We start from the raw sequence: 8,246 nt of genomic DNA, 5'->3' as shown, positions 1-8,246 counted from the left end.
AAATGTAATTTTTATTTTGTGTTTGTTGTATTTAGTATTTTACACAATCATCCATTCCAAAATGTTCTTTTTACCTGTGTTAAGTTATTCACATGATGGAGATGCCATCTATGTGGGTAAGTAGGCAAATAATCCAACTATGATGTCATTAATTATGTAATCCTCTGGGTGATTCAGTATGTTCTTGAAGCACATGGAAAGAGCACTTAACACTTAGTGTGTCTGCATGGTTGAGAATGCAAGGAAGATAGATGGATCATACTAAAAGATGAGAGGTCAATAACTCAAAGAAATCTTTAAGGGATTTCCTTGGATATTAAAGAGCAAGCATGACTAAGAATTAGGATGAAATAAAAGGGATAGAATGAAGGAAGAATTTATGAGCAATGAAAATCTAGAGACATCTCAAAGAAATAAAATAAGCCATAATATGTTTAGGGTAGAGAATGTGTAATCACTTAATTCATTTTAAAAATAAAAATGGGATGTTAGGATTTCAGAGCTTGTCTGGAGGTTCTAGAAGAGAAGTGAAGCTACTTATATACCCTTGACCAAAGACTGATCCTCCTCTATTTGGGGATGTTGTCCTCTATGACCCAGTGCAGAGCTTTGGGATGGATTGGTGAGGGAGGAAGGGGGCACCTGACAAGCCAGCCAGATCAGCTGAATTAACTTTGGTAATCAATGGGATAAAGGATGTCACAGCCAGATAGCCCTCACAACCAATGGCAGGATTTGATTTGGGGGACTACTAGTCTACCTACACTGTGGAAAATAATTATATATGGCTGGGGTATGTGACCACTTAGAAGACAATTATAATAGTTAAAATGAGAGGAGATTGGAAGAAAGAATAAAGTTACACCAAAACAAATCCCTGATGTATTTTGGAGACCATATCAAAGGAATTAGTCAACAGATATAGAGATTTAAAAACTTATTTAATAAAGAAGTTATAAGGTCAATAGTGACAAATATTCACATTAGAAAGGCACAAAATGAACAAGTTGGGAGCAATAGGGAGAAGTGAAGATCACTATTTTCTGTTTGAGGTTACTTTGAGATGCTTAAGTGGTAATGTGCAGCATGCACTTGAATATGTCTTTGTCTAGAGTTTACAGAAGAGGTAATAACTGTAGGTTTGGGAATCATTTTGTAAATCTGTAGACAGTAAATTAAGCCATAGCAAAATGACATCCCCCCAAAATGTGTGTGCCCCAACAAGAGAAAATACCTGGGATGAAGACAATTGTTCTTAGCATTTGTTGTCCCAGCATGCTTTCGGTTAGTCTTATGTAGCATAAGGACTCCCTTTTAGAAATATAATACTGAATCATAATGTTATGTTTACATTTAATATTTTTGGTTTTTCAAGATAGGGTCCCACTCTAGCTCAAGCTGACCTGGAATTCACTATGTAATTTCAGGGTGGCCTCAAACTCACAGTGATCCTTCTACCTCTGCCTCCCAAGTGCTGGGATTAAAGGCATGCACTGCCATGCCCAGCCTTAATATTTTTAATGCTATATATGTTATATACATGCACATGTTATAGTATATAATTATATATTTATTACTTACTCATTATTGTATGACATTATTGTAATTACAGAAAATAATTATTTTATAGAATTATCAGATATTTAAAACCATATGTGTTATAAGCAAATGTATGTGCTTTTAAAGACAATAAGAAAATCTAGTACTCTTAATAGCAACTTTAATTTCAAATTAATGAGGATGCTAAATACCATTTTGAAGCATTTTAGAAAATATAATGTGATATGAATATATGTGATTTCTATTGGTGATGAAGTTATCAGTGTTGAGTATAATATTTTGGTTTTATGAAGGTAATGCTATTTTTTTATGTAGACTCTAGGAGGCTAGTGAGTATAAAACATGACTTTTCACCATCTTCATCATGACTTCCTGAATACAATGAGGGTCAGTGCATTGCTGATGAAAAGTAGGTTAGAGGCTTGAAAAACTATGACAGGTGAGGGACATGCAAAGTAAAATAACTTCCAAAAGTGGGTCACTGAAAATGTGTAAAATGTATTTAAAAAATAAAAGAGTTGGCCAGGTGTGGTGGGGCATGCCTTTAATTCCAGTATTTGGGAGGCAGAGATAGGAGAGTTACAATGAGTTTGAGGCCACTCTGGGACTATGTAATGAATTCCAGGTTAGCTTGGGCTAGAGCAAGAACCTACCTCTTAAAAAAAAAAAAAAAATCAAATGTGCTTGTACTATGTAATGGAAAAAAGCCTTTCAAGAGTATATTTTAACGTTTTAACAACAATTTTAAATACCACAGAGGGGACAAATGAAGTGGGTACTAGACTGTGTTCGTAAAATTTAGCAGGGAAGAGAATTGACCAGAATATCTTCTGTGATGGAAATACGTAGGCTATTGAGTATATTGAAAGTGGTGGACAAAAGTTTAATAGCATAAAGAACATTGGTAAATGTTGCAAAGTAGCTACCAAATAAAAATTTATGTAACTGTGACAACTTATAGAACAATACTTGAATGGGAAAATATTTAAATATTGTGTTTTTGAGAAGAGAGGTTTGCATTCATACATTCTTATGAGAAAGTGCAAATACTAATAAAAGGGATATGGAGGATACACTGAATGGTGTCCTTGAGAAATGACAGAAGAGAAAATTTAATAAAAGAGTTATTTGAAAAAAATATTTTAACTTTTTCATAGTATAAACTATTATGCATACATATAAAGACTGTTTTAAGTAACACCCATGCCTTTTTATATCAGTGCTGTTCCACTTCTAGATTTTCTCATGCTTATCTGCTCTGTCTTCACCTCTTCTCATTCCCTCTTGCCCAACAAAAATCTTCTTTGGTGAAAACAAATCTTTAGATATATTATTCTTATGCATCTTAATATGATTGATATTCATTTTATTCACTAATATACCATGACTCTGAAAACACTATTCCCCCTAGACTTTATCATTTGATTACTTACTAATTTCTAATTTATTTAAACTTATGTTTGTCTCAGTATTATCAAATTACTTTCCATACTAAAGAGAAGTACAGGTAAGAAAAGCAACGAGTATATAGACATTTATTTTCTTAATATTTCCCCAAGTATCATTGAGTATTTGTAAGAGAACTTTGACATTTAGACATTTTTAAATAAATTGTACATTTTTTACATTTGGTCCAATATAGTTTAAAGAAAGTATAATTTGTGCAGACACTGAATTCTTTCACCACTTGCCTTATCTATGCTTTTGTCATTGGAATATTCATATAGAAAAAGACATGCCAAAAAAGAAAAAAAAGAAGAAGAAGAAATGACATGTCAACCCAGAATCATGCATGAATACAAATCTAACTTGTATTAAAGTATGCCATTTTCTGACTGACTAGAAGTATGAGTTTGTAAGCCAGATTGCCTACATTTGCATCTTAACCTCTACCATAGATTATCTTTGTGATTTTGTACTTTTTTTTTTTAAGATTTCAGCAGGGTTAATAATAGAGTCTATCCCATAAAATTTTTAGGAAGATAAAATGTGTCAATACCTATGGTGTAAAGTAACTGTTTGCATATTGTAAGTGCTTGCCATATGATTAATTAAAAGATTCTATAGAACATTATTTAATATTAACATGGTAGACCCAAATCACTATGCTAAGTGAGGATTGTGGGCTGCATGGTACCACAATACACACACATTTACTAATACACAGAACCCTTGAATTTTATCTCATAATGCTCAAAGAGTGAAAATTATAGTCCATGACAAAAGATACTTGTATAAATCAAGGACTCTGAGAGAAAGAAATTATTCTTGATTATCCCAGTGAATCCTAAATCTATTGGAAAATACCCTTAAAAGAGACAGACATAGGAACATCAGCCCAAACTAAGATGATGAGACAATATGAACACTACACAAATAGTGATGAGGCAATAAGAATGAATTAATCTTGGAGGCAAAACTGAGAAAAAAAGCTTTAAGCCTTTAAGTGCATGTTATTTATTATAAAAGTACTAGGAAACTATCACACCAAGATATGATGTTTAATTTACTTGCTGGTCATTTTTAATAAGTCACTAAGCCTGTTTGGCATTTTCCATTTTTAAAAATAGAAGTGTTTTTATTGAATAAAGAGAGTTAGTTTCAGTATTAATGTATTAATAAAATAAAGAAAACAACATTAAATTCCACAATAAACATTTTACAGTATTGGGACTCATCATTAATCATAATCATTATAAATTTTAGTGGACAAATATCTGCCTTTTGTTTGGAAGGTTTCCATGATTTGAATTTACATTTTCTTATTCCATAGAATTGCTTTTTGTCACTTTCTGATTTTTGAATCTTTTGTTTAGGATTGACTAAATTACTTCCTCTCGGCTCTGTGTCTACTTTGTTCCCATACCCTTGGATCTTTCCTTAAAAACAAACAAACAAAGAAACAAAAAAAACTACTGTATTTCTTTAAGCTATTTTCATATTTCCTTGCATAGTTTTACATGCATGTTCGTGTTATCTGCATAGTAACTCTGAGGTAGACATGTGAGAATTATGAGCACTATTTACAGATGTAGATACACAAACTTATGGCTTGGAAAACCTAAAGTACTACTGACCTTAAAAGACTTAATAGTGTGAGGATGGAGGGGAAGGTTTAAGCCTAGATGAGGGTGGGGATGGTGGAGAGAAGGTGTGAGGGGAAGGATTTATCCAAATCTAGGAAAGAATGGAAAAATTGATGTAGAATTTAATTCTTTGTAAGTCATTTGGGGGTGTAGAGTTTGAACAAAATTATCATATATGAGTAGATGAAGCTTTGCCATACATCATTTAATGAAAACTCTACAGCCCAGAGAGATACTTTCCTATGAGCTATAGTAGAAAAGCAGGCCCCAAGGCACCTAAAACAATATAGACTCTTGCCATTGCTCTTGGATAACCTGCAGAACTAGATAATAAGTTCCTATGACTGAAAATACCACATATTGTGTTTTCAGGACATAAAGAAATAAAGCTAGAACTGAGCTTGAAGCTTTGTCCTTTATGGCTGACTTTCATAGCACTACCAAAAGTTGTTATACAGGAAGCTGTGGGAGAAAATTCATCACTATTACCCATCTATGAATTCTGTATGCTATACACCCAATCAATAAAAATCCACTAATGCAATAGTGATATGATGGTTATGGGGTAACCAACTGCTATCTGTTTGGATTTTTGAGGCTTGCTCCATAGAAGGCAATTTATGCCTAATAATACAACCCTAGTCACAAAAAAGAAAAAAAAAAAACACACTGTTACTGTGACCCAAGGCACAGAACATGCACCTTGGTGCCCCAAGCACTGGTAGCTGGGTCACCAGAGAGAGTACTTGGACATGGAGTCTTCCCACAAAGAAACCTTTAGTAGTCTTGGTGACAGCAGAACTCCAGTTAAAAAATAAAATGGCCATGACTGGAGTAGTCCAAGGTCCTTGAAGTGTGTGGGGGAGAATAAATCACTGCTATTGTGCTAAGTGGACATGATAACAAATTGCCTTATAAATATTTATATTTATACCACAGATCAGTGATATTTTCACCCTAGATCTGAGGAAGTGCTTAGTCTGAGAATAAGTGAACAGCTCTAAATAGAATCTTGATATCATTCCCTCCAAGGCTCAGGGAAGTTAAAAGAGTGTGACATATGGAGGACGGGGAGGAATGCTGTAGAACCCTGACTCCGGGACACACAGCAAGGCAGTTACAATCATAAACTTTCAGAAGCTATAGTAACCTACAAAAGATTGGCTTCATCAACATTCCCGCCTGTAGAAGGCAGATACTCATGATGCAGCATCCCTCCTGAAGGGACTTTTGGCATTTAATAGCTATTCAGGGAGCAGAATTCGACCTTGCCCATCCCTTCCTTCCTTCCTTCCTTCTTTCTTTCCTCCCTCCCTCTCTTCTTTCTTTCATTCGTTCATTCTTCTTTCTCTTCTTTTGAGACATGGCCTTACTTTAACCCAGGATAACCTGAAAATCAGTTTGCAGCCAGGCTGGCCTAGAGCTTATAGAAATTCACCTACCTCTGCTATACAAGTGCTGGAATTACAGGCAGGAACTAACACATCTGGCTCTATGGGAGCAACTTATTTGGTGGTTTAGCCAATGTTAAGCTACATATTCTCTAGTTAACAACATCCACTACTTCTCCAGTAAGCAATCCTAACTAAACTTAGTAGATCATTCACAAAAATTTGTACAAAAGACATCTAAGTAAAATGGTAGACTATTTAAGAAGATGTTCAGCTGAAGTGGGAGTGGAATAGAAGAGGGAAACAGGGGTTAATATTATCAAAATATATTATAAACATGTATGAAAATGTGAAAAAGTAAATAAAAATTAAATTAAAAATACTTTGCATTGTTCTTTTTTTTATTAGATGTGAGATTTATTAGTGATCTTGACTGATGGCTTATTCAATAGTGAATTCTTCATGAGTGTAGAGCCTGACATTTGTCTGGGGACCACAATTTAAGGTGAATTTCATCCCACAACTATTGGAAATGAGCATTTTCAGCTACCATATCTTCAAGTTCATCCACAATGAACTTGGCAAAGCCCATTTCTTTAAGATGTGGGTATTCTGGCAGTCAGGGCAATTGAAGGGGGTCCTAAACAGGCCCTCGATCACCTGTTCTTTATTTTTTACCATCATGTAGATGGACATGATAACCTTGGCAGAACCCTGGCTACTGTACCCTGGGGTTTCCCATGGGTGACCACATTTACCAACCTGGAGCCTAGAATGGGGACAGAATGAAATCAGAAACATGAATGTCCACAAGAAACTATCTCTTGGGTCCCTTAGGGCAATACATACAAGAACAAGAGGCTGCACACACTACCAAGGAGGCTTCTGTTTACAAGCATTGCACAACCATGTCCATAGGAAGAAGGGAATCAACATTTTAATTAACTACAGAATCAAAGATCACTCTATGCATTGTTGGGGAGTTACAGTCTTGTTGGTTAGACAAATCACCACAACAAAAGCAATTGGTAAGAGGAAAGCTTATTTTGGCTTACAGTCTTGAGGGGAAGTGCTGCAGTTACCTTATAGTTGCTGGCAAACTAAAGACTAAACACATCTGACAGAAGGAAAATCATTTATTTTGGCTTAAGGTTTCAAGGGTAATTGCCATGAAGACAAGGAGTAGATGGTAGGGAAGAGACTGGACATCACCTCCTGGCCAACATCAGGTAGACAGCATCAGCAGGAAAGTGAGCCAAACTCTTGCAAGGGGCATCTGCCTCTAACACCCCTAAACCTGCCTCTAACAATAAATCTTATCCAACAAGGTTCTGCCTCTCAAATTTTTATCAGCTGGGAATCACACCTAATTCAAACCACCATAGGAAGTTTGAGCATGGTAGAGACAGCATGGTAGAGCTGAGATTAAACATCACATCTCACCACAACAGCTGAAAGAAAGTAGAAAGAGTAAGCTGAGCTCTGGTAAGGGAAATCCTGGGTTATGTAATACCTCAAAGCCCACCCCCAGTAACATACCTCTTCCTTCAAGGGTCTACAACACCAATTAACACCAGTTGACAAGTATACAAAACCCATGACTTGATGGGGGGGGTATGTGATTTGAACCACCACAGAGGTGGATGTTGTGTGTGAACAAAATCACCTGGATCCAGATTGTGATTCTGTTCATCCCGAATACATGGGATTCCACCCTTTTGATTAAGTTTCTAGGTGAATTAAGTTTTGTAGTTATACGCCCTCTTTGAGTAGCAAGGGGCTTTAAATGATAGATTTATAAGATTTACACTAGAAATTAAAAAGAGCAATCTAAAAATGTTACATAACTCTAGCTTTACATTTTATTTTATTTATTTATTTAATTCCAGACGCATGTGCAACTTTGTGCACATGGGTTTATGTGAATATTGGGGAATTGATCCCAGGCCAGCAGGCTTTATAAACAAATGCCTTTAACATTGAGCCATCTCCCTAGCCCCTCTAGATTTAAACTTTGTATGTTTGGTTTATGGCCACATGTTACATAATAAAGGCAATTAAAACTATAGAATTACATGGAATAAATTCAAGTATGAACATATCTATAAGGGTTTCATATATTCCCACTATAGTTTATTTTCAGTTGTTTATAAGATATGTCCAATAAAATTTGCATTTATCATGTGATTGTTTATATAAAGAACACTCA

The 8,246-nt window shown here is 35.2% G+C and overlaps 1 non-coding gene across 1 annotated transcript; it reads right to left on the bottom strand.

The window, feature by feature from the left end:
- Positions 1–6,852: 6,852 nt before the first annotated feature.
- Positions 6,853–6,988, bottom strand: LOC123456938. Its single transcript, XR_006634798.1, has one exon. It is a non-coding gene; the product is annotated as a small nucleolar RNA SNORA70 (small nucleolar RNA).
- Between the last annotated feature and the right edge of the window lie 1,258 nt (positions 6,989–8,246).

This window comes from Jaculus jaculus, chromosome X (genome assembly GCF_020740685.1).
Source record: "Jaculus jaculus isolate mJacJac1 chromosome X, mJacJac1.mat.Y.cur, whole genome shotgun sequence".
Classification (NCBI taxonomy): domain Eukaryota; kingdom Metazoa; phylum Chordata; class Mammalia; order Rodentia; family Dipodidae; genus Jaculus; species Jaculus jaculus.
Note: the sequence above shows the minus strand (reverse complement) of the source record. Positions and strands in the feature narration are given on the sequence as shown.